Source organism: Mixophyes fleayi, chromosome 1, assembly GCF_038048845.1.
Source record: "Mixophyes fleayi isolate aMixFle1 chromosome 1, aMixFle1.hap1, whole genome shotgun sequence".
Taxonomy (NCBI): domain Eukaryota; kingdom Metazoa; phylum Chordata; class Amphibia; order Anura; family Limnodynastidae; genus Mixophyes; species Mixophyes fleayi.
Genome location: NC_134402.1, coordinates 26079377 through 26105970, shown reverse-complemented (window position 1 = coordinate 26105970; position 26594 = coordinate 26079377). Strand labels below are relative to the sequence as shown.

The 26594-nt window shown below is 40.9% G+C and overlaps 1 long non-coding RNA gene across 1 annotated transcript; it reads left to right on the top strand.

Annotated features, from left to right (window-relative positions):
• Positions 1–1252: 1252 nt before the first annotated feature.
• LOC142104049 (uncharacterized) lies at positions 1253–3790 on the top strand. The gene is made up of 3 exons (XR_012679505.1): positions 1253–1558; positions 1925–1959; positions 3586–3790. It is a non-coding gene; the product is annotated as an uncharacterized LOC142104049 (long non-coding RNA).
• The last annotated feature ends 22804 nt before the right edge of the window (positions 3791–26594 follow it).

The window sequence follows — 26594 nt, the reverse complement described above, 5'->3', positions numbered from 1 at the left end:
TTATATTTTTCTACTAAAATATTCTTTATTGGAGACTCCGTTAATAAATCAGGTGTGTAAGGAGACAATTCTGAATGACTTCATTACATGTTACAATATTTATGTCTTAATGACATTGGTTTATGTGTGCATAGGATGGCCTTGATAAGCACACAGCATCATACAAGAGTACTGTTCATTGTGGCTCTGCCTTTTCCCACATTCCTAAATGTTATTTTATGCATAACTGCAACATGCTACCGTCACTGTGTGTGCAAATGGAAATGTGAACTGTTCAGTAAGCACTGGCTAGGGGGAAATGACATTATGTTCCCTATTTATATAACATCTAAAGTAATCTCTGGAACTTTTGCTTATTTTCCTTGACATAATCCCTACCTGATAAAAAAGCAAATATGGATATCCATGCGTGTCCTTTCTTATTTATTCCAAATATCTATGTAAACAAACGTTTACATTATACTGAAACGCGTATTTATGACGGGAACAATATTGCTTTTCTATGTTTATTCTTGCATTGTAGCCTGCAGGTAAAATTTCATTCTACACAGGCAGAGTAAAAAATGTCAGCTCTTACCTAGGTGTCGGCTACTGGGGGGTAATTTATGAAAATGGGAACCCCAGACACAGCTAATTTAGTGCAACAAGAAGTGATCACTGCGCCTACTTTCGAGGGATTGTGGGTGAGGCTAGAAATGGTGGGACGATTTTATAAATCATTGCAAAGCCCACCCTACAATCACTTAATCACCCCCTTAATTAAAGTTTCCATATTTCCCCTGGATCCAGCCTCATTGATGTCTTAAACTAAGAGAGTGAGTAGTCTTCGCCACTGACTTTACAACATGTGTCACCAGTGGTGGAACTAAAATTGTTGCAGCAGATGCGGTGCACCAGGGTCCATGGAGATAATGGGGCCCTAATGAGCTGGGGGCCCTGATTGGCTCCTCCCCGCTTCAGTGCACCGGGGCCCACAGCTTGCTAGTTCCTCCTCTGTGTGTCACTATGCTATAACTGAAAGCTTTTCATACTTTAGTCGAAATTTCTCCTATAAACGGGTTTTCCCATATAAACTGTTCCTAGGAGGTACAAAAAGATTGCCCTCTCCAAGCCATGTGCATCTATCGCACAGTTAGCTAGGAGTGTGTGGTGTATTACCAGAATATGACACTAGGTGGCGATATGGAAAAGAGCATTGAGCACTTAATGAATGGGAGGTTACTTCTTGACTGCGGTGTTGTAAGGGATACTTTATGCTGAATAACCTGTGTGTTGGATGTGACTGCTCTGCATCCTGACCACTATACAAAAGAGCGCCCTGATCCCACCTTCACACCTTAAGTGAGAACATGCAAAATGCTGCATTCACCGTTCATGTGCTATTTCCGTGAGCTTGGCATAAAATCAAAGGGATTCCCTCAAAAATAGACATATGCTGTCACAAAGTATCCTTGGCGTTGCAGGCTCAAGTTTTATTCTGTGCCTTTAAAGTCTATGAGTAATCGCTGCTCATAGCAGGATGAAGTGATATGTTATCTGTGGTGAACTTCATTTGCTAGTAAGTAAATTTAACTCATCTTGACGTCCATTCATGTGGAAAAATTGTTGTTGTGGGATGTAGTCTTCATTGCCGCAATGAGGAGTTTTTCAGTATGTCAGGTAATATGGATTTCATTAGGAAGCACCGGCTCAGAGCAAATAATATTATGTTGTCATTATTCCTCCAGTGATCATAGCTGACTTCTCGTTACACTTGGCTGGTCTGCTGTCTCTTATCCTCATTGTTATGATGGGGTAGTAATAAATAATAATATTTTATCTTGAAAAACTGCCAAGGGAGGCTGCTCTGCTAATGGGAAGAGATAACAGTCAACACTATGTATTATTCTACTGTGATTTTTAGATTATCTTCCTGTCATTACAGCTTCAAGTAAATATTTGAGATTGGATTCAATGATGGTAAGCACCAGCTACATAAAAAATCACAGTTATATTCTAAACTACAAATACCTTGGACAACTTTGCTGGTTTGCACCTGTGCGTGGTTATAAACATCATATTTGAATACCTCCCGACTCTTTAAACTAGGGGATAGGAAAGAATGTGTGAGAAGGGGCGTGGTCACACATCGCGGGTGTGTTTCCCATCTGCTAGAACTCCCTTTGTCCCGTTCCCCTCTAAACGCACCCCTTCAGTGCTGCGCACACCAGTGGTAGGTGCACACAGCCGCTGCTCTGCTATGCATATACACCCACAACATTAATATCACTGACCAGCGAAGTGAATAACATTGATTATCTCGTTACAATGGCACCTGTCAAAAGGGGTGAATCTAGAATTTTATTTTACGGGGGGCGATTTAGAGGGGGTGATTTAGTCCCCGCCCCCTTTTTGACAGTTAAGGCACACTATGTACAGGTCCGTTCGGCAGAGACAGGCAGGGAGGGGGTGCTGCCCGTGTTTTAAACACAATCAGAGCAGCCGGGCAGCACACTCTCCCTGCCTGTCTCTGCCGAACGGAGCTGCACATAGTGTGCAGCCACCGCCAGCAAGCCCATGCTAAGGGGGGCGGGGGGAGGGGGGGGGGGTTGAACGATCGCCACTGCCTGTCAATGCACTATACAATCTGGAAATAGCTAGGATTAACCTGCAAGGACCAATCCTTTGTAGCTATCTCTAGGTTCCTAGCCTGTCATTGTAAATTTGCATTTAGTGCTAATAAACAATTACTTGCTTTTTTCCATTCCCAAATGACAAACAATTGTCAGCTGTCCACCACTTAGTGTAAGCTGTGTTACTGTCTGTTTGTCTGTTCCTCTGTCTTTGTCATACTTTTGAATGCTTTCTCTGTCACCCAGTGCTTGGTATTATGGCAATGACATTTTACACCTGCTATTGTTCTAATTCCCAGCACTGAGGGATAGAGGAAGAAAGGGGAATTGGCGACACATAAACATTTATATATACTGAGGATGAAAAATATAAGCACTAGCAAATAGAGAAGGGAGGGGCTTCTAGAGGAAAGTGGCATTGACATGTTTACCAAACAGTGCTGTCATTTCAAATAGCTGACCTGCTCCCCCTGCTGTGGTGCATTGTGATTGGACAGCGCTTGCACTGGACAGCGGACGACTTCACAAGTGAACTCTGTGGCCTCGTGATTGCATAGGTCAAGCTGCTAGCAGTTAGCGCTACCAGCCAAAGCTACGCAATGAAATGTTCACCGCACAGCAAATCAAGTTTTAAGTGCCGGGCAAGCCCTTCAGGGCCCATATGTCATTTGCCAGAATTGCCAGATGGTCAGTCTGTCCTTGTCTACAACAGCAGAAAGCTCTGGGACTAAGGTTCGCAACAACCCTACGCAAAATCCCTGTTGTGTGTATTATTGTAGTCTCAGAAGGGGGTATGATTTTGTACTGACCTCCATTTAACTTTTTTACTGTCAGTAAATTTACTGACTGTTGTTGACCCTGAGTACCATGTCAAAGGGATTTCAATTCCTCATGCAAATGATGCTAATTTTTTCAACTTTACTGAAAACGCTGTCTTACATTTATAAACGAGAAATTCCTCTTTTCTTTGCAGACCCACATATTCATGAGCTGTGTGTTTTCATATAAGACAAGCTGCATTGAAATGAAATTGTTCTGGCAGCGCTGGGCGGCTAGATCCAGCTTGGCCAAATTTCGCAGGCACTCGAAGGGAACATGATGTCGCTGGTTCCAGTTTCCAGCCTGCCCCCACACAGGTTTTCCTTCATACAGTGCCAGTGCACCAGCTCTCAGAGCAGAAGAACATTTATAATTAAATGAGTAATTTGTATTTGAATGTATAATAAAAAAAAAAGTTAATTATTATTTTGCATTCATAAAGAACATGGTGTTATTTTGATTCAACTGTAAAAATACTAATGATCTACATCTAAAAGCACCATATAGTGAATCACAGGAAATCATTCAAACATGGGGGTGGGAGGAGGAAGGTAGATAGAATAAAGCCTATATTATATATATTATATCTACCTAACAATTACATAGCGAATATGTTGTACTTACATCTATATTTTTAAGTATAAAAGCTTGTTTTGATTAATATATATATATATATATATATATATATATATATATGTATATATATATACAAGAAAACAGGGATACTCTGCACTCTCCAAACACATAATTAATGCTGTACAAAGTACTGTTCTATATTAAAAACAGGGAATGTTAGTTCCACATATTGCAATATATGTTAAGCTGACCAATTCACGCCAAAGTCTTCCCATTCTGGTCAGTCCTAACATGATCAAATGCTATGCTATTTTATCTGGGCTTAAGGCTTACCTGCACACAGCTTTTAAAGGCAAGTCTTTCCCTAGCACTAGCAGCCATGGGAGACCTGGGACTCACCTGACTCAAGTTGGAATTAATAAATGTAAAGAATGTAGAAAATGGGGTGCAAGAGTCATGGGACTTACATTATATAAACAAAAACAGACATAGATCCTCTGCACTCACCATGTACAAACTAGGGTGCAAGAGTTTGTACATGGTGATTGCAGAGGATCTATGTCTGTTTTTGTTTATATATATATATATATATATATATATATATATATAGATATACATATATATATATATTTATAAATATATATATATATATATATATTGTGTGTATACATATATATATATATATATGTACATATATATATATATATATATATATATATATACATATAAATAGATATATATGTATGCATGTATGAATGCAAGTGTATATGTAAACAACTTCTTGCTGGGTAAATTATGCTTTTATTGTTACATTTGTTACATCACAATAAAACAGCATACACTTCCATCAGGGTTCAACAAGGCAACCTAACACTGACTAGACCTAGGGGTAAATGTATCAAGCTGCGATTTTGGAAATCCAGCGATTTTTTTTTTGGGAGAGTTGAAACTCGCTGATGTATGAACCTAGTAACCGAGATTTGATGTAAAATCGATGTGTTTCTGTTAAAATCACTATTTCAAAAATCGCTAGAAATGAAAGTGGCGACTGTTTGCCACGCTATCTATACAAGTCTCAAATGTATGAAGCTATGATTAAGTAAACTCTCCCAAGTTTGCTTTTAAAAATCGCTAGATACAACACGCTGCTTCCTAGCTGCGTGACTAGTAAACACATCACTGTTACACTGTCTGTCTAAACAGCCGTAGGTCCGGCATCTGTCAAAAGTTTAAAAATAGATAAATGTTTTTTTTTAAAAAAATGCATGGGGTCCCCCTGCCCGACCACTGTTAACCCCAGTGCTGCCAGTCTATTGCTGGTTGCGTGAAAATTGGGGAAAAATTTGCGCGGGGTCGCCTCGATTTTCACGTAACCAGCACTAGACAAACCAGCCGGGGTGGTTGGCAATATAGCAGAGGGACACACGGCAGGGGTCCCCCTGCCATAATGACAACCAAGCCCAGGCTGTTCAGTGCTGGGCTGGATTCCCTAGGGAGTGGGGTCCGCAAAAAAAAATTAGTGGGCCCCCCTCTAAAAATAACCAGCCCAGTGCTGAAAGCCTGGGCAGTAGGTAATATCGGAGATTATAAAGTAAAAAATAAAGTCCCAGCCATGCCAGGGTGCCATAAACATTCTGGGCATGCTGATGCTTCTATAACTTCAAGCAGCAGCATACCCATGGCAGCCAGGTCATGCTGGCACTTGGAAAATCACAAGTGCCAACATGGCCTGACACGCATGGCTGGCTGAGACCTGTAGTTCCGCAAAAAAAGTTAAAAAACCACCACACACTTTTAATAAAAATATTAAAAAAACAATAAAAACATAAGATAACCTCTTTTTTACCAAATAAATTTAATAAAAATAATAAAACCCAAAACACTCACCAATCTGACTTCTTCTTTTGTCAGCAGCTTTTAATCCAAATGTGCTTGAAAGCCATGTTGTCCTTAAATATTTATTCATCCAAATGTCCACGCAATTTTCACGCAATCAACAGTAGGCTGGCAGGTGACTAGGGTGAATAATGGTTGGACTAGGGGGGATCTCACGCATTGTTTTTTGGAACATTTATCTATTTTTAAACTTTTGACAGCCGCAAGACCTCCAGCTGTATAGGCAGGACAGTGTAACAGTGATGTCTTTACTAATCTCGCAGCTAGGAAGCAGCGTGTTGTCTATGGCATTTTGGGAAAGTTTGCCACGGGAGAGTTAGCTAAACACGGGAGTGTTTGAAATCCCAGCAAATAGCTAGAGATGAAAAGCGATTTTGAAGATCAGAGTAAAAATCGCAGGTTAATACTTCTGCAGACTTGTGGATTAAAATCATGGGTTACCACCCGCGATTTGCCGCAATTTTTAATCAACAAAAAAATCGACATACTAAGGGGTCTAGGTCTCAGTCAGACCTCCCATTGGTATACGCTGGCCAGTTCTTTGAACTGGAGAGCCTGTTCTGGGCCGTCCACTGGATGTATTTGGTTTATTTGCATTGGGCCACCCATGCTCCGATTGGGATAAAACCAACATATGGTGGTCCGTTGATTCTTGGGCAGGTTTTAAGGGGTTAGGGTCCCAGTCGGACCTCCGGTTGGTGTACTCTGAGCAAAACTTTGACCCAGGAAACCTGTTCTGAGCCTTCCACTTGATGGTTTTGGACAAAAACTTCACAGACAGGTAACATTGGATCCCAAAAGACATATTAGGAGATTAAGGTCCCGGTCGGACCTCCCGTTGGTGTACGCAGGCCAGAACTTTGACTTGGGGAGCCTGTTCTGGGCCTTCCACTAGATGGATTTGGTTGGTTTGTCTGTCTGGTTATAAATTCGGACACCCCTGCATTGTGTGGGAAGAAACCAATGACAGGTGTTCCAGTTGGATCCTGGTCAGATTTTAAGAGGTTTCGGATCCCAATCGGACCTCCCGTTGGTGTACCCTGGGCAGAACTTTGACACAGGGAGCCTGTTCTTGAGTACCAACCACCACTGTATATATATACTATCTGAAGTACTTGGCTTTGCCCATGTTTAAATCTTCAGGTTATTAAGTTAACAATGAGTTGGATGTAACTGTCAACATTTTAAAAATAATTAGCAGCTTAGAAGCTCTTCCAACACACCCATTAGGTGGCTGCTCAGTGTCGTTTTTGTTTTTAAATTAAATGTTATCCAAATCCATCCAGTGGACGGTCCAGAAGAAGCTCTCCAAGTCAAAGTTCTGGCCAGCGTACACTAACTGGACGTCTAACTGGGAGCTCAACCCCCTGGTATGTCTTCTGGCATCCAATGTTGCCAGTCTGAGAAGTTTTCATCCAAATCCATCCAGTAGATGCCTCAGAACAGGCTCCCAGGGTCAAAGTTCTGCCCAGCGTACACCAACGGGAGGTCCGACCGGGACCCTAACCCCCTTAAAACCTGATCTGGATCCAACTAGACCGCTTGGCATTGGTTTCATCCCACTCGGAGTGAACTCAAACGCCAAACAAAAGTTATTTGCTCACCCTTAGCAGGTTCTCCCAGGAGCAACTCTTAATTAGTCTGCTGTGAAAAATACTCTGGGAAGCTTTTCCCCACAGAGCTAAACATCTACCTGCAGTTAGCGTATACAAGCAGGAGACCTGGGACAAATACCTCTGTGATTTAGCATTAATCCAGTGACTTTTTTCACAGTATATATATATATATATATATATATATATATATATATATATATATATATATATATAGCCCTAATACTTGATATAGGTTTTTAATGCATTTTATTTTATGTATTTATTTTTATAGTATTGTGTATTAAATATTTGTTTATTAACAGAATCATTCTCTTATTTTATTTCCATTTATATTAATTTCCATTTATATTTTCATTGCAATATTGTATCCTTATCTAGTCATTCCCCACAGTGCCATTCTTCTTGTGTGTTTTTTTGTACATATTGGAGGGTTTGCAGTAGGCCCTGAATGAGCTGCAGTGGGAACTAGCTGTGTGCTACACATCTCTTATGTCATTGGTCCCCTTTTGTAGTATTAGATATATCTTATTTTATCTATTGCCTTCCTCCTGAGAGCGTCGGACTTAACCCTTTGGTGGGCCCGAGGTTGTTACTTTCTGTATATCTATTTATCTATCTATCTCATACTTACCAACCTTTTTAAAGTCCTTTCCGGGAGATCCCAGGCAGGAGGGGGGGCGTGGTTGGAGGGCGGGAGGGGCGGGGCGCGGTTAATCGCATCATTTTTTGTCATGGGGCGGGGCCAAAATGACCCAATTCACCGAGAATCGCGTCATTTTTTACAGCAAGAGGCCGTTTGCGGGATATTTATCTTCCTATCCCGGGAGTCGGGGAGATCTACCTGAATTTCGGGAGTCTCCCAGACATTCCGGGAGAGTTGGCAAGTATGATCTATCCATCTATCTACATATATATATATATATATATATATATATATATATATATATATATGTATATATATATATATATATATATATATATATATATATATATATATTCACTTTTACCGTTATATATACACACAGTGCTCAGAGTTGAAATGTAGAAGGTGGTGGGGAAATTGTAAGTGAATGGAATTTGATAGTTTTACAATGAAGGCAGTAGGAGAAGCTTCCATATTACAACATATTGAGACAATGTCTGTCATACAGAAAGTGCAGAGAATAAACATCAGCCTAGGTGCAACAATCATGCCAGCATTTAAAGTGTAACGATGAGGGTAGATCAGTGGAAGCTTCACACAGAGTGAAAGCTAAAAATATTTTGATAGATTTTATAGTTTATCTCTTTTCTTGGCTGACAGGACAGATATATTTTCTCAGGAAAGTCATTTCATGGTTGAGCTCACCCACTCATCCGGATGGTGCCAGGACTATGCAAGTAGCTGCCACTAAGTTTAGAATGTTCTGAAAACTTTTTTGGTTAAAGTATTCCAGTCACCTACACGCGGTGGATAATGCTGCTTATGCATTAACCAGGTACTCCTGACATTAAAATCTAACAAAAGAAAAAGAAAGACAAACAATGAGTCTGGAAACAGTCTCCAGTAATCTAATAAATGAAAGAAAATTTAAGAGATCAAATTAAATTAAACATTTATACCGAGGACATCATTTTTAATATAAACATATAATGCGATTCAATTAGCTGCAAACACAGATATTTTCCACATTTCATGAAAATGCATTGACATGCTCCTTATAGAACTGAGTTTTAGATGGTAATAGGACTTTGTTCTATAGATCATAGTCACTACCACTGGTGACAATCCTTTTGGCGGAAAGCCTAGTGGGTGGAGGCTTATCTATGCCTTTGCGTAGTAAACCCAATGTTTCAAGTATAGCGCTGCCACTTTTACCACTGTGATACCTGTTTTTTTAATGCCATCTCAGAAAGGCCGTAACTGATATAAAAGCTGAAAAAATATATTATATTATTATTATTATTATTATTATTTTATTTTTATTTTTTTTCTCAACCTAAGACTTTTTATAAAATGAATGGGTCTATTGCCCAGCCCCCAGTAAAGAAATATTATTTTCTGGAGGGAAAACATGGTATATATTATATACTTTTATAACTTTTATTTTTGTAAATAATTTTTGTTTATTATTTTTTTTTTATTCATTTAATTAAATCAACCTTTCAATTCCACAGCTTCTCCAGTATGGTTCAGCTGCGAAGGCAATAAAATAATTGTAAATCTCGTAAATAAGTGGTTTTTTTTTGGCAGCGATAAAAAAATGATACTCTTGCAACGATCACTGTTGTGATGATAAATAGAGCTCAGAGTAGTGAAAGTAAATACCATTCAACCAAACCATCATTTTTGTTCTGATTTATGTTACTATACTGAAATATACAGGAATTGATAGCAGGCGCTTTCCACATTGTCAGCACTAGTTGTGCGCAGCACAGTGGCATAGTGATTAGCACTTCTGCCTTACAGCATACGAGTCATGGGTTCAATTCCCGACCATGGCCTTATCTGTGTGGAGTTTGTATACTCTCCCCGTGTTTGCATGGGTTTCCTCCGGGTGCTCCGGTTTCCTCCCACACTCCAAAAACATACTGGTAGGTTAATTGGCTGCTAACAAATTGACCCTAGTCTGTGTGTCTCTGTGTGTGTGTTAGGGAAATTAGACTGTAAGCTCCAATGGGGCAGAGACTGATGTGAGTGAGTTCTCTGTACAGCGCTGCAGAATTAGTGGCGCTATATAAATAAATGGTGATGATGATGAAACCTGCCTGATTACAGTGGATGATGTGTAAACGTGGATAGATTTGGGAAGGGAAATAGGGGTATTGGCTATAGCGAACTAGCCCCCCCCCCCGCCTCATGATGATATCATTGCAGGTATGTGAAAGGGGGGCACGCTACTTTGCAAACACCAACATTAAATTATTAGCCCCACATTTAATATAGAAACCTAACATTGCATTAATAACCCCCAAATATATAAAAATAGCCCCAACCAACCTCTTATTATATTACATTACTAGTATGTTGCAGGTGACTGTGCTTGCAGAGAACAGGGTATGCGCACACATGAGATGTGCATAAGCATACATCATACAAACATGCACCATATACTGTAAGTGCCCACGTGTGTGATGTAATCATGCACATGTTGATGTGGGTTATCATGGAAGTGCCAGACTCTATCAATGGTCTGGTGCTTTCATTCTTTTTGAATGCGGATGCTAACGCAATTATTTTTCTTCTTACTCACTTCCCTGCCTCCTCTTCTCCCCCCTCTTCCCTTCCCTTCTTCCCTACATTAAGGCTACAAGGTATTGCACATGCTACAATGCCCACACTTGTAAAAGCTTATTGGTATATTTGTAAGTACGTTATTATTTATTCTTCTTATTACTATTATTTGATGTTTGCTTTAACATACTAGGGACTATTATATCTTTAAGGTTTCTGTTTTTTCTGAACACAATTTTCCTCAATCGGTGAGGGTCTAAATACCAAACCATCTGTTACTCAATTGTGGGAAAAAAACAATGACTTTCTGAATGCCACACAATAGCCTACGCATTTCGCTGCCAAGGACCAATGTAAAACATTAGCATAATAGTGCTTAGGTGGAGAAGCACAATTCTTAGAATACTTGCGCAATAATAAAAAAAGCAATTACTGAGGCTAACTCAAGCAATATTTTAGGAGAAAAACAGAAATGTTTATTTAATGAAAGAGGTGGTGTCACAACAAGACCAACCTGGGCATGTGTGATATGTGATTGTAAAGCAAAACCACCTGTGACGGCTATAGTTTTGCCACTGCTTTTTGCCATTATCGGTCATACAAACCACTTTCTTGGTTATACAATCTGAATATTCCTGTAGTATTTATTTGTACTAGAAATAATTATTGTGTTATAGCAATATTACATTTTATATTCTGAAACTTGTACAAGAATGGTTTTGCTAAAACCATTGAGCCTATTAAAATAAAAACGGCAACTGGCCTATTTTCAGATGTTTCAGAATCCCATTCAAGGAGCGAGTCAATCATTTCAACCCCCATGTGTGATAAAATTGCTGGACATTCTGGTCATTCTCTGTATTGCAACATGTGTGGCCAACTATGAATGCAGGAAAACTATTGTCCCTAAGAGAAAATCTTCCCCATGATCACAGCTATATATCAAATTTAGCATAAGCTAAAATTCTAAGAGTGGTCAGTGACTGCGATTAGGGAGTTGGGAGGGTCAGTGTTGAATAATTAGATGAAGTAATTTTAAATTAATAATTAACGGTTATTATAGAATCCTGTGCGATTGCGATTCGTACGCACCGGCGTATGAATATTAAATACGCAAACACATAGGAAGACACAGCCAACACACTTACAATTACTTTTAATAAAGTTCCAATTCGCATAATTTTATTAGTAAGACTTAAAGGCTATTTATACAAAGATAAATTTACAAGGTATTAATGGTTCAGGTCCTAAGAAATGTATGGTGTTTGGTCTTATATTAATCCATATTTTACCAACAGGAATCCGGTATCATCAGAGAAGTGATCGCACATAGCGATCACTAGTTATGATTAGCATAAGATTATGTCTCAGAAGTACTCTGTTACTCTTTTAATGGATTGGTTTAAACCAGTTTATCGGTGGAAGACACCTATGCAGCTGGTGGATGAGTTGCCCCTAGGAAAGGCATAGTTTGAACTGACCTATGTTCTGCATTGTACCCGACTATCTTGCACCCTGAACCAATGAAGAAAGACCTTCGTTTATTTTTGTGTACATTGTGATATCATCACTGTTTTTTGTTAACTCAAACTGTATAAAAAGCCACGGGACAGTATCACTTACTGAATCCAGTGCACTGCGTAATGTATCGGTCGTATTTTCTTGTATTTTGTTAAACTTTGTAACTTTATTATTGTATTTTGCTGCTTATTACTTTTAAATCTCTTGTCCATTGGAACCACATTAATTGCATCGGACAATCTTTATTGGTGACAATAGAAACGGTTATAACAGGAGGAACCCAGCTCACATACAGAAACCGAAGAATGTCTGATTGCCTCCTGAGCACAATGACAGAATTATCTCTATAGGATCCAGCGGTGACACTACCGCCACTGCAGGAGGTGCAGCTACTACAGGACCCAGAGGTGAGGGGTACCCAGCAACATCAGGTCACCGTGCTGAAGCCCACACTCTGCTCTCAGATCAGCAGAGTGGATCATCCTTCTGAGGCCAGTGCTCTGCTCTTCTAAAAAACAATCAGGGCCCAGAAGCTGAAGCGACATCTGAAAAGATCACTCTGTCCTGTGCAGCCAAAAGCAATTCGGGGTCTGACTAAAGCATTGGTGATGATGGTAATTTCATCAGCGGTCTTTCCTTGCAGGAAGGAAGGAGAGACTTTCTCTCTACCTGTAGTGTTAGAGCATGACTTAGTAAGCTCTAACATAGGTCTTGGATGTCCCTGACTTCGAAGGCGGTTTTCTAGAATATTAGCACATTAGAAATAATTCAACAGTTTTTCTCCGAAAGAAATAAAAAATCAATCAAGAAACACAGAATAAAGTATATCCTTTAGCTAACAAAGTACACATACTTAGTGTCCATCCCCCCAAAAATAACAAAACGAAAACCGACGCAACACTAAATTGTGAAAAGAATACATATGAATTCTTCATCATCCTCATCATCATCTGTTTATTTATATAGCGCCACTAATTCCGCATCGCTGCACAGAGAACACATTCACATCAGTCCTTGATGGATTTGTGTTCTGTGTTTTAAAAAAGGGGGTTGATTATACTAACACAAGAGGTACTTTATATAGTGCTTGCAAAATAATAATAATAATAAGTTATATAGTTCACTTTACTATGTAACCATTATGTAATATCGATATTGTCTGTAACATATAATTGATCTAAATTGTGCATGCCTTGAAAATACAATGCAGCTGATTTTAAGCCACAACAAAAAAATATATACACAACTCCAATATCAAAATCATCCCATGCCATTATTTCTGCTTTTATTATTATTATAATTATTATCTTTGACTTATAAGGCGCCACAAAGGGTCCGCAGCGCCGTACATTACATATACAGAAAACAGAGAACCAAGACACAACATGATACAAAAATATATACAAACACAGATGACAGGGTAAAGCAAATCAGATTATTTCTGGGACAGATAGTGAAAGAGATGGTAGAAATCAGCGAGAAGAAGGCTGAAGCTTAAGAAAACAGGGCAAGAGGTACAGAGGGTGATGGAATAGTAGAAGGAGCACACAAGGAAAGAGGGCCCTGCTCCTGAGAGCTTACATCTTAAGATTTTAATTTAAGTCTTGTATATTTTCATCTTTGTGACTACTAAATGTCTTCTAACCTTGTAAGTGGATTATTGAAAAGCTTTAATTGGCAATAATTTCTGTCTTTAAGCATTGAACCTAACAGCCGTAATACATAATGCATAGCTGCTTGTTCTGCTGGCTTCCACTTGTCAGCACTGCAGTACAGGATCAGAAAGCCTATGCATTATACAAGAAGGCTTCTGGTGCTTGATAGACAGGTTTTCAACAGATTTGTATCAATTATAATCCAAATATTTATATTTAATTTTGAACAATTTTTTTTGCGATTTGTGCTCCTATTTTGTATTTTTAAAACATAACTTGGGCTAATTATACCCCTGTACCGTATGATGTTTTCAGCATTGATGAAAAGTACCCAAGTGATTGTCATTCATCTGAGTCAGCTGTCACAATCAATGAGAGTAAAACGCTTCTTCTACTTCCAGCATCGTTATTTACGTGAAAACAAATCAATGCAACAATGTGGTTTGTTTATTCAGGATTGGTTTACTGCCGCAGGATTGTAAAACTGAATGTGAATCAATATATCGAGTCTTTTCTTAATGGTTGCAAAAAAAAAAATTGTGTGAAAAGACTTTTTTTTAATATACATTGGTTTATTTTCATGTTATCTTGATAATATTTTATAGAATTAGTTGTTTAAAATAACCCTGTATAGTGAAGCAGTTTTCGCACGGTTTAGGGTCATAAATAGGTCCACAACTCCTTGGATCTATACTCGTTTCTCCTACATATTTGTTGAAAGTTGGATTCACTAATCTCCAGGTCAGATGTTTGCTCCTGTTGCTCTTCATTTAGAATTTGCCCACTAACAGCCCTCTACACAAGGATAAGAAGACCATTTTGTGCTATCCAGTGTGGCTTGCTGCTACTCAGTATTCTGTAGCACATTCCTACACCTGGACATATAGATAGAGCAAGCTGGTCTTTGATGGTGTTTAGGTGGCAGCTAAATACATTGACCAAACAATGACTAACAATTAAAGACACCGTTCTCCAGTGTTCATGATATGTGGGTAAGATAAAGTGGGAAAGAGATATTAAGACATTTTTAAATTTCAAAAAGCAATATAATTTGTTAAAGGAAACCAATTGTGAATGTTTTTGGACGATCGATCTTGATGTACGACACTTTTTTTCTTTTTAATTGTATGCCAAATGTCCTTTAAGGGACAATGTGTTTCTATCTCTTTTTTCTCTTGGGGAACTGTTATGATTCCAGTGTATTTACTAATAGCAACAAAAATGTAAAGCAAAGTGTCTTTATTAAAGTAAATACACAAACAAAAGATCCACAGGTTTTAACAGGTTTCCTAAAGAGACTGTATAGCAACAATGGCAGGTGCTGATAAAATAAATATTACCCCAGTCCAAAAGGCACAAGGCAGTCCAGGAGAGCAGACAGAGTCCAGGGATCAAGCAGTGATCAGACAATAAATCCAAATAGCCAGGTTGAGATGAGGCAAATAAGCGAGGTCCAGAAGTCAGGCAAAAAGGTCAGGGCTGGCGGCAAACAACAAATCCAGGAAACAAGCAGAGATTGAGGTCACAGGCAATACAGCAGAGTCCAGTACACGGTCCAAGGTCATACACAGCATGATCAATCCAAAGGCACCTCTGGTGGTATGAGGTACTGCTGCTAGGTACAAATGACAGACAGAGTTGTAACATAGCCCCCCCTTTAATGAGCGGATTCCAGATGCTCCAAACAAGCTCCCTTCAGGTCTTCTTCCTCCTCTTCATCTTCTTTTTTTTGCAGTATGGTGATATATCCAAAAAGCCAGCTACCAAGGTTGAGGTTTGTTGGGATTGAGGTGGCACAGAGAAAACTGGTTCAGGTGACTTGGTTGGAGATGGAAGATATTTCTGGCAGACTGCATTTATAAAGTCTATGGTGTTGTGGGTAATGGGATCATCAGATTTGAGAAGGGAAAAAGCCCAAGTATGTGGCTCCCCTCTGAAATTCATGATAATAGTTCCAACTTGGTTAAATTGGTCTGAGAAATATGCAGGAAATTCTTCAAATTGCTTCATACAAAGTTGAAGGATTAAAGCAAATTGTTTCAGGTCTCCATCAAAGAAGGCTGGAGGAGGGTCTGAAGATTCAGAAGAAGCTTTTGGGTGTTCAGGCTCAATGGCAGACTCTGGAGAGTCCCCAGCTGGGACGGCAGGGCAGAGGTCCCCGGCTGGGACGGCAAGCTGAGTACACTTGACGGGAAGCCCGGATTGAGCACAGCACTCCGACTGGATAGCCCTGTGAGATGCCTCAGAGCAGACAGCACTGTGAGAGGCCTCAGAGCAGACAGCACTGTGAGAGGCCTCAGAGCAGACAGCACTGTGAGAGGCCTCAGAGCAGACAGCACTGTGAGAGGCCTCAGACCAGACAGCACCAAGTGGTAACTCGGGCTGGACCGCATGGACAGGCAACTCGGGCTGGACCGCATGGACAGGCAACTCGGGCTGGACCGCATGGGCAGGCAACTCGGGCTGGACCGCATGGGCAGGCAACTCGGGCTGGACCGCATGGGCAGGCAACTCGGGCTGGACCGCATGGGCAGGCAACTCGGGCTGGACCGCATGGGCAGGCAACTCGGGCTGGACCGCATGGGCAGGCAACTCGGGCTGGACCGCATGGGCAGGCAACTCGGGCTGGACCGCATGGGCAGGCAACTCTGGAGCGGACTGTAAGGGCAGTGCCCCCTCTGGTGCTGAAGACTCGGGAGTAGAGGCAGCGGCTGGAGACTCGGGAGTAGAGGCAGCGGCTGGAGACTCGGGAGTAGAGGCAGCGGCTGGAGACTCGGGAGTAGAGGCAGCGGCTGGAGACTCGGGAGTAGAGGCAGCAGCTGGAGACTCGGGAGTAGAGGCAGCGGCAGCAGGCTCCAAGCTGGAGGCAGATGATGTGACCTCAGAGCTGGAGGCAGATGATGTGACCTCAGAGCTGAAGGGAGATGATGTGACCTCAGAGCTGAAGGGAGATGATGTGACCTCAGAGCTGGAGGCAGATGATGTGACCTCAGAGCTGGAGGCAGATGATGTGACCTCAGAGCTGGAGGCAGATGATGTGACCTCAGAGCTGGAGGCAGATGATGTGACCTCAGAGCTGGAGGCAGAGGCTGGCACCTCGGCACAAAAGACAGAGGCTGGCACCTCGGCACAAAAGACAGAGGCTGGCACCTCGGCACAGGAGACAGAGGCTGGCACCTCGGCACAGGAGACAGAGGCTGGCACCTCGGCACAGGAGACAGAGGCTGGCACCTCGGCACAGGAGACAGAGGCTGGCACCTCGGCACAGGAGACAGAGGCTGGCACCTCGGCACAGGAGACAGAGGCTGGCACCTCGGCACAGGTGGCTTGAGCTGGCAGATTGGGTCTCTTCCCAGAGAACAGAAATGGTGGAGTATAAATAATTTTGGAATGCGGAGAGGAAATAACAGGAGATGGTTCAGTAAGCTGACGTGGTCTATGGACAGGACAGTCCTGCAAGAAATGTGCATTGCTGGCACAGTAGAGACACAACTTGTATGTTATCCTGCGCCGCTGTTTCTCTTCGGTCAGATGGGGGCGTGGACCACCTGTGTACTGGGAATTTGTTACCCCATAGTTCATAAAAAACAGCAAATTTGTAGAAGTTTTTTATTTTAAGGTGCTGTTTGCACAGGTTCATCAGCAGAGAAGGTGGATTTAGACAGATCAGCAGCTTCTGAATTAGGAGAGACAGAATCTGACAGTCTCCTGAGCGGGTCCAAAAGCTAAGTGGAAAATTTAGCCAGCTGGGAACGTAGCAATATAATGTCCATCTGTAAAGTTTGTAGCAGTGGCAATTCCAAGACTGGTGAAACAGACATGTTGCAAACTCAAAAGAAAACTTGATTGCAGAAAAGGGTCCCAGAATAAAACAAAACTTTCACCTGACTCCAAAGCTGTTTTGTGGGCTGGTTATACGGTCCCGGTTTAAATACAAAAATACTAGGAATCTAAGCAGAGGGCGTGCAATCAGCAGGCCTAAATAGTATGGCAGTTCATCATGTTATGATTCCAGTGTATTTACTAATAGCAACAAAAATGTAAAGCAAAGTGTCTTTATTAAAGTAAATACACAAACAAAAGATCCACAGGTTTTAACAGGTTTCCTAAAGAGACTGTATAGCAACAATGGCAGGTGCTGATAAAATAAATATTACCCCAGTCCAAAAGTCCATGAGAGCAGACAGAGTCCAGGGATCAAGCAGTGATCAGACAATAAATCCAAATAGCCAGGTTGAGATGAGGCAAATAAGCGAGGTCCAGAAGTCAGGCAAAAAGGTCAGGGCTGGCGGCAAACAACAAATCCAGGAAACAAGCAGAGATTGAGGTCACAGGCAATACAGCAGAGTCCAGTACACGGTCCAAGGTCATACACAGCAAGATCAATCCAAAGGCAGAGAAGGGGAACTGAGCAGGAGTAGCAGCCAGGAACAAACGGGATGAACTGCACAGAGCACAGCTTGAGGCAGGTATTAAAAGCAGTGTGACAGGTGCAGTTCTAATTAATCCTCAGGCAAGAAGATTAACTCCTTCAGGTATGTTTGCAGAGTTCAGGAGCAGAACAGCAGCACCTCTGGTGGTATGAGGTACTGCTGCTAGGTACAAATGACAGACAGAGTTGTAACAGGAACAAGATAAACCTACCTGTGAAATGTAAATGTAACACTTAGGGATATATTTACTAAACTGCGGGTTTGAGAAAGTGGAGATGTTGCCTATAGCAACCAATCAGATTCTATCTGTTATTTTGTAGAATGTACTAAATAAATGGTAACTAGAATCTGATTGGTTGCTATAGGCAACATCTCCACTTTCTCAAACCTGCAGTTTAGTAAAAATACCCCCCTAGCCCAGCGCTTCCATTAGGCGGGTGCCTAGGGCGTCAGGACCTGGAGGGCGCCGCTGAGTAGATTTTTTAAAATGAAGAAAGTCTGTAATAGACTTTTCTTCATTGTTTAGTGGTGGCCGGCGGCTGCTGACAGACTCTCAGTGGTGGTCAGTGAGGTCTTCGGCGGTGCTTCCGCCCACAGTACCAATCTGCCGGCGACTGTAGACTCTGCACCAGTCACTGTGCTCACACTGTTTGTCAATGACGGACAGTGTGTAATATAGTTGTTTGTTATTTGTCACTGGTCCCTCCCCTTCCAGCATGCTCCGCTCCACTTCTCTCTGTGAAGAAGGTGCGGATAGTTTGGGCAACCATTTCTGGATGTTCTGGATGAGTGAGAATTGAGAGACAGGCAGATTGAGGAGCCACCCCTGCGTCTTGTGCTGTGACCATCCTTGTGGAAAACAAATAGTTAGTAGATGCTTTATAATTAAAATGTTTAAAAAAAAAAAATGAGGGTGCTCCAGCCAGGTAGTGGGGAGGTAAAAAAAAACTATAGGGGAAAAAAGGAAAAATGATTATTTGGTACTGTATGCTGTATATTTTATCTGAAACGATGGAGGGGCTGGATAAAATGATTTTTATTTGGTGCTGAATAATTTATTTGTAAAGTATGGGTGGAAAAAATGAAAAATGTTTTTCATTTGGTACTGTATGCTGTATATTTTATTTGTAAACTATTGGGGAACAAAAGGAAAAATTATTATTTGGTACCCCCCATTAGTCAGGCCCCCATTAAAGGAAGGCCTTAGAGGTGATTTCCCCTTATAAGATCCAGAAGTCAGGCCCCCATTAAAGGTAAGCTTTTTGTATCTGTTATTGTACCTGTTGTCTGTGTTCTATGTATTGATGTCTTGGAGTTGTGGGCATTGTAGTTAGAGCAGTACACTACACCTAGTGCTAGGAGATAAAGTTGCGCAGCATATCGGTCACTTAGAGTGTTGTTAGGATCAGGGTGCTGCTATTGTATTTTTATAACTAGCACTACAGTGGGTGTTACACATTAGCCTGTAGACACCCTGTTGGTGGGCTGTTGTCTGTCGCCCTTTTTCTAGGCGCCAATCCTGGGAGCCGCAGATGACCAGCAAGAGGAAACAGGCTATCCGGTGAGTGTCATTGTGTGTTTTCTTCTTTCTATTGGTGGGGCCCTCACAGGTACATTGGTGAGTAAGATAATCAGGCCGGATATTTACCTGCCTCGAATATCTGTAGGCCTCCGCCCAGGCCAGAGCAAATCGAGATGTCGGCAATAGGAGTAGAGTGCTTGGTCTCTACTACTGGCTGTCTCCTCGGACACCCCCTTCCTTTTACTCCCAATTATTGCACTCCAGTAATTGTTGCAGTTTCTCTACTAGACTGAAGCGGTGTGGGAGAGATTGTTGCTGAAGAAGGGACGTGTCGGCAGGTGATCTGAATGAAACCAGTTACACTAATAATAAATGCAGTATTTCTATTCATTAATTTTCAAAATGGAATGAAGTGTGTGAGAGACTCACAGGAGGGTATGGGGGGGGGGGCTGAAACCTTGCCTAGGGCGTCTGGAGACCTTGCACCGACCCTGTATACCCCTTACAGTTTACTGACCTGCCTGCTAGTGTGTAAGTAAGGGCATTTAACTGTGATTGCAGGAGAAGTCTGTTGTCTTAGTGCCTAGCCAGACAGTATATATTTTGTGCTATTCTTATTTAATTCTGTATCTTTTTAATACAGCTGACTCTTACCAGATGCTATAAAACTGACAGCCAGTGGAAAGGTGATACAACAAGAAAGTATTGTCTCAAACGTATGAGGTATCAAAGTCAGATAAATTTCTTTATTTGTAGATATGTGTTCAGATATAATATAATACAATACTATGCAATTATGAGACTCATGAAATATAGATAAACGTGTTAACATGCTGGGAACATTATTCCACACTGGCGTTCGTTACAAACTTACACTAACAGATGGGATTCCTTTGGCAATAATAAAAGCAAACTGTGTAAGTATTACACTCCAGGCATGCTAAATAGACATTATTGTCATTCAAACATTTTTACCTACAGAAAATATTTTACCTTATTTCATTTTGCTTAATCTTGTATGTTGTGCTCAAATTAATCTTTGCTTTAGAGGATAGCGGATAAAAATAACATGTTTTATTCATAGCTTGGCCCTCTCTACATCTTGTCTCCTCGTCCCCTTTGTAAGGTTTCCTACGATCTAGTTGTATCTTCTAATGCAGTCACTTTCTCTACTGTCTCTTCTTGTATAGATTTTTACTGATTCTATTGTTTCTCATGCTACTTAGTTATTCGTATATTTATATTTTGTTCATTGTGCGGCATTGCAGATTCTATGGAGACTTATAAAGAAAGTAAGATGATGTATAAGAGGAGTGCAGTGACACAGGCTGTAGAAAATTGTCTTGATGGCTCACTCACACCTATTCGGCTGAAGAACACATTGAAAATACTGTAGATGACAACCATTTTATCAGGAGCTCCCAGAAGAATCTGATATAATGTAATGAGAAAAATCCATAATCATCTGACCAACCTTATAACTCCAGTGGCCCCACAAAGACACTTAATACTTCAGGGATAGTGGCAGGCAAGGCTACCACTATATGAGCAAGGCCAGGAGTCCTGCCCTGAGATTCCACTTTCTGTCATGACGCGGGCTGGTGGCTTACCTGCATTACATCTGAGCAGACCCTGCACTACCTAAACTGTTCAGGCTTGCTTACCTGATCCCCTCCAAGCTGACTAAAGAGTCAGACCAATTCCTGCCAAGCTGATCCTCTAGTTTTTATTGCAAACCAAGGACCTGGGTCCTTGGTTTGGCTACTCCACTGCAGACCCCATAATCTTGACAACTGCCAGTCTTACTCGTAATACATTTAAGCAGATCCTCCTTCTTCAAAATTAATTTAATTAGACAGGCCAATCAACAATTCTGGCTACAGATTAACTGGGCCAGATCTGTGACCTTAAGTGGAAGGGGTTGAGCTTACTCCAGTGGATCCAAATACTCATGCTAACTACTTATCCCCACATAGTAACCTGATCAGTCTATCTGACTGTGTTGCTGCTGAACTGCAGGTGAACCAGCCCCTTCCTTCACTGCCAGCTTGATGGGCTTTCTAGAGATAAACCACTTGAAGAGTAGCCAGAGTCTTCCAGAGGTCCTGCAAACAGAGGAACACGTGACATGGAGCAGGGAAAACGTCCCAAGCTATTTGGAGCAGTAGCTGCAAAGTAAGTCCCTGGTGTGCTTGCACCTGTCAGCTAGCAACAACCCAGCATGGGGGTAGAGTTCCTTCCATCGATCCTACATCTACTATCAGCAATTTTACATAATCTTCAACCATGCTGTCTGGATTGCGTCTCCAGACTGAGAAGACTGCAATATAACCCTTTCTTTACTCTCTTACCTAATCCTGGTAGTTGTACTGGAAATCATTACCAACGTACACTTCATGGGCATCCCAGAAGCCATCAAATTCCCAGACTTAATTCCAAAGTCATAGTGTTATAAAGATAAACTGGCAATGCTCAAATAGAAAAGGCTCACCTCCTTTGTTAGCAGAGGGAGAGTGAAACAAATAGGTCCCATCTAGTTATTGCCAAAAGTTTAAACTATATAGTGTGACAAAGTCACTGGTGTAGTATATGATGGCAGGTATATTTCACCTAGGTTCCTAACCTATTGGTTTTAAAACCCCAGGATAATGTTTGTCTGTAGTGCGATCGTGCGTCTAATATTATCACGTTCTTGTCTGCCTGGTATAAAGTTGACTTGATCTTTATGAATCTGGTGAGGCAACACTGCGTTAAGACGCTCCGAAAATGTGTTCAGGAGTGAGATGAGTCTGTAGTTGGCACAATCTGATGGATTCTTGCCCTCCTTAGGAATAACAATAATTCTAGCTTCGAGAGCTTCTTTGGAGCACATTATTAAACACATCAGTAAGATAAGACTATGAGCTGCTGATGGCCTGTTGAAAACCCAGAAAATGCTCCTGGGGTTTATGGATGTAGAGAGAGGCCGGGCTCCATCCACCAGGCCTGTTAATTGGGTCTTCCTGGTTACCTGTGATCCTGCTGGTAATCAGGGGTTGCACCTGAGGGGTGCTGGTATAAGGTTGCAAGGCAGGTCAGTTAGTCTATCACTGCCTGTGGTCAAGGGCTGCAAAGCCTGTCTTAGAGAAAATTCTTATATCTGCATGTAAGTTACGGTGCTGAAAACTTCTTTTGGTTTTGTCTAGTTTGTTAGTCAGGAGTGACCAGTGTTTAGTTAGAGCCGGACGGACAGGTGTTTATTTTGGATTTTTCTTTTGTTTTTCTTACTGAATAAAACTGACTGAGGCCAGTTGCACGAAACCTGTGGACTTGTGTGATATCTCTCGGCTGCTATAAACACCATCTAATACAGGAGATTGATTGTACCGGGACCCCCTACCCGATCACAATAGTCAAAGAGAAAGTCCTTTTGAATTGCAGAAAGACCAAACAACTGCACATTGAAGACCAAAAGATTCTCATATTATTATTCTTTTCTATTTGTGTGTTGCATACCAAAAAAGATAGTTTAAAAAAAAAAAAGATTTTTCAGTCCAAAAAGATTAGAGAATTCTCCTGTCTTTTGATATCTATTTTTGAACGCAACAAACATTCTGCCCTGCTTAACCTGGCCAAGTTAAGGGTAATAGACATCTGGCGAACATACATGTGATAGGCCCCCTCTCTGCTAGAAAGCCCCCTCTGTGCTAGAAAGCCTATTCTGAACCCAGCATCACATTTAAAGTAACCCATCCTCTTCAGAAGACCCACTAAATTCATGATAAGAAGGTAAAATAATTTAATGGTCAATAAGCAGTTTAACACTCCATCCTACATTACCCCTTTAGCTTAATCTATCACTAATAACAACAACTGTTGTTGTTCTTGGAGTGCATCGGATTGTTTCCTGGTGCCCACCTCTTTGTTTTACCTCTTTATTTTTATATTTAATATAAAAAGTGTAATGTGTAATATAAAAAAAGTGCCAGGTGGCTTATCATATGTTTGTAAATGTGTTTATCTAAGACTTCTGCATTTTATTTTTAAATAGAAAGCAATTTTATTTAGTCTTTTTTACTGGTTGGCAGCTGGTGCCGGGAATTTTTGTGTGTGTCTCGTTTTTGGATAGCCTCTCCCTTTGAAGCACCTGCTGTTACTTAAAATTGATTGAGCAACTTCAGTCTTATGTACCTCACAATGAAAAAATCTCCCTGTAAATCCTAGACATCCCACTACTAATGTCTGCATGCAAACTGCGAGATATCTTAGGAGACAAGAATAGCTTGAATGACAACAAATCCATCAAACTATCCTGACTATGTATTGCAAAAATGAAGACCATTGGCAAGCTAATATTATTTGAATATGAAATAATACCTCATACTTTCATTTTCCTATATACACACAGATTTGTAAGTGTAAGGATAAGTGCTTAAAACAGCTGTGCTTTTGCTTCCTTACTACATAACCCTGAATTCCAAGACACCATGGCTGCCTATACCGTCACAGCCTGGGATAACGCAGACATCAAGTCTATCAGATGGATGACTTGTTAAGATCTCAAATCAATAAAGGAAATAATACTGTATTCAGGAGGGCACGCAATTTGAAGGAAAGACTAGCTCCTAGTCATTTTGTTGGTGGACCAGAAGGTAATGTTTCAAAAATAAACATAAGACTTTAATCGGAGGGTTCAAGTGTGATCAGCCAACCAGTGAAGCCTTGAAGTTGGTTGACCAGTAGACCTTACGGTTTTTATAGATGTGAGAGGGTACGCTGCTTAACTTGTAAATCAGTGGACTATGGAGCAAGGACATTGTTCTCATTTGTATTAAAGGAGAAATTTGCGATCAACAAATGTTTAGATTGTAGGTCAGACTATGTTGTGTACTTAATCCACTGTGGATGCGGAATGCAGTATGTGGGGCATACCATTAGACCACTGTATTTACGTTTCATAGAACATAGATGCAACATAGTCAAGAGGAAAACACATACGCTCACAGTGCACATTAATAGTTGTCAGATTGGTGAATTGAAAGATGTAAAAATCAAAGCTATAGAACAGCTTGAAAGCAAAAAAGAGAGGAGGGGAAAGATTCAATTATTTGTGCAAGCATGAAGCATACTGGATTTTCAAACTTAAAACGTTGTCCCCTACTTGTTTGAATGATATGTCAGCACAGGACGGAGAAACGCGTCAGTTGACATCACTTCCGGGATCATATTTGGGTGTCTGACTATTGTCAGCTGCTGTGTGCGAACAAACTAACTGATATGTTCAGGACTGAATGGCCATTCCAACAAGCGCTACTGTCTATGAGTCTTTGAACAAATAAGTTTCTCAATTTATTATTGAACTATTGGTTATTGCTGGATTTGAGTTGATATCCTGAGTACACAAAATTTGAAGAGCCTGTTGTTTCAACTGAGACGCCGATTTCGGTTTATATCCACTGAGAGGTACAACTCCAGTGCATCCTAATCTACATACCAGCCTGTTTACAGAGAATATTCTGCATATCAAAGTGGTGTCGTTGGAGTGTTTGTACGGCTATAATAGAATTATTGGAGAATACCATCACATATCAATATACCTATTGCTGAGCACTGAGATCAAATAGATTACAACATTTACTACTATCTGTTACGAACATAGCGTTACCAATATAACGCATATCTCTATATATATTCAATCCGGATTGTAATAGTGTAAAGCGCTATGGAATATGTTGGCACTATATAAATAAGTTATGGTAATGATGGTGATGTGATATACCGGTATATAATATTTTATTTCCTCCAAGTATGTATTTACAATTTGGTTTTTATATGTATTTATGAATAAACAATGTGACAATTTATCAGCGCTTCCCCAGTATTATTATTTTTGATTTTGACTTTTTACCCAAAGTAAAATCACTTAGCTTTAGTCAAGCCCAATACTAAATTGACAGAGTTCCAACTGCATTCTCTGAATGTAATTGTAGTGCCTGACAGACATTCTCCTGACAATGAAACACCTAAAACACTTGGCCATCTCCCTACTTTATAACTTTCTGGGTGATCCGATAGACCATGGGGAAATGAAGTACAATGGCCTGACCAACAGATTGTTGGGAGGGGCTGGGAATGACCCAGCGGTTTTGGTGCATGTTGGCACCAATGACCGAGTTAGAGGAAGAAGGGGTGTCCTAAAGAATGATTTCATGGACATAGGTAGCAAACTTAAGGCAGGGACATCCAAGGTAGTATTTTCGGAAATACTACATGTGTCTCGCGCTAGTCCAGGGAGGCAGCGGGAGATTAGGGAGGTTAATGCGTGGCTAAAAGATTGGTGTAGGAAGGAGGGTTTTGGGTTCTTAGAGCACTGGGCTGATTTCTCGGTCAGTTGCCATCTTTATTGTCATGATAGATTGCACCTGAATGAGGAGGGGGCTGCAGTGCTAGGGGAGAGGATGGTTAGAAGGTTGAAGGAGATTATAAACTAGGCTCCGGGGGGGAGGGGCAAGCAAGTATTTTTGGGATAGACATTGAGAGTAGTAAGGAGGAATTTAACAAGAATCAAGGGGGTGGAGAGGGGGGAAAGGGAAGCATAGCCGATAAGGAGAGGCCCTTTTTAAAGCAAAAAGAAATACCTAAGGGAGGCACTAGACTTAAGTGTATGCTTGCAAATGCAAGAAGCCTGACAGGTAAATTGGGGGAGTTAGAACTAGTAGCAATGAATGAGCAGTATGATATTATAGGTATT